A 1,732-nucleotide genomic window follows, 5' to 3' on the forward strand; every position below is an offset into this window, starting at 1 on the left:
TATCCTGTGGGCGACGTAACATGGTTGGTTAGATCGCTATCCAATCCAAACCAACGCTTCATATTCGCTTGCGACGTGAGGTTGTTTTTTTTTTTTCCACTCCTATTAAATGCTGGCGCAAGGGCTCTTAAAACTATTGTTTTAAGACTTTTTCTGGAAGCATCTGAAGAGTTATGTGTTGAAATTGCTGGGTAGTTTAATAGTAAAATACAGTTTGTAATAAACACAAAAATTACGAGTGCTGGATCCAATGATAGACTCGAGAAAACACACAGACACAGTTTGGTAATTAGGCTAAATTAGGTTCATTTTCTAGGTTTAGTATAATTTAATCTAGGGTCTCGACTTTGGTAATAAAATTAATTTTCACGGACTGGACGTAAGATGAAGAGCAAGTCTATGTTTGTTGGTTACTTTGTGACTCAGCGGTCAGTCTCAGAAAGTATAAAGCACGAAATCTAGTTTCAATACATGCTGTGAACAGAGCAAAGGTAGTCATTAAAATTTATGACCATGTTTTGAGAAGTCATCCGGTGATACTTAATGATTACAGGATCGTGAAGAAAATGTTTTTGTGGAGACACCTATCATTTATTTGTTTAGTGTACAGTCATTACACGTGCTCTGACATACGTGCAACAAGCACAGAGATTATGATAATTTCACTACGTGTAGGTTTGGTTTAGTTCGTTTGCTTCCTCACTAACTCTTCGTAATTTAGCAGTAAAGGTTTGGTTTGTTTTGAATTTCGCGCAAAGCTACACGAGGGCTATCTGCGCTAGCCGTCCCTAATTTTGCAGTGTAAGACTATAGGGAAGGCAGCTAGTCATCACCACCCACCGCCAACTCTTGGGCTACTCGTTTACCAATGAATAGTGGGATTGATCGTCACTTTTTAACGCCCCACGGCTGAAAGGATGAGCATGTTTGGTGTGATCGGAATTCGAGCCCGCGACCCTCGGATTACGAGTCGAACGCCTTAACCCACCTGGCCATGCTGGGACCTAACAGTGAATGCAACTAATCAACACATCCACCGCCAACTCTTGAGCTACTCTCTTACCAACGAATAATTGGAATTATCCGTGACTTTATAACGCCTTCTTGACTAATAATTTAATACAAAAATGGGTTTAAACATTACCGTGAATAAAATTATACCGAACTGAATTTGACTGTAACACTTGGATATATAAATATTACTTTGTTTTTCCTTTATAAAGTATACGTGTGTGTATATATACTGTTTCATATCATAATTAATCTCGGAGATTAATGATTAATGTGATAATATGATAAATATCATAATTAATTAATTAAATTGATATATATTAAACTTATTATATTTGTCAACAAATTGATACACACAGTTTTCTTTCTTAACACAAATATATTTTAATATACAAACAATAATACAATTTATAATAACGGTTTTTACAAATAACTGTTTATATACAACAGTTTTTAAAACTCACAAACAATATTCAGTTTTCTATCTGGTTTGGAACTAAATATTTTTCGACGGTTTACGTCCACGATGCTCAAGTTATTTTTATGTTGATATAGAGAAACACTCACTCGACTGGAATGCTACCTACCTCTATTCTTGTTTGACCTAACGTGGTTTACAAGCTTACATTTTACGGGTGTGTATGTTTTATTACAGCAAAGCCACATTAGGGTATCTGCTGAGTCCACCGAGGGGAATCCCTAATTTAGCAGTGTAAGACTA

This window comes from Tachypleus tridentatus, chromosome 7 (genome assembly GCF_004210375.1).
Source record: "Tachypleus tridentatus isolate NWPU-2018 chromosome 7, ASM421037v1, whole genome shotgun sequence".
In the NCBI taxonomy this organism is placed as follows: domain Eukaryota; kingdom Metazoa; phylum Arthropoda; class Merostomata; order Xiphosura; family Limulidae; genus Tachypleus; species Tachypleus tridentatus.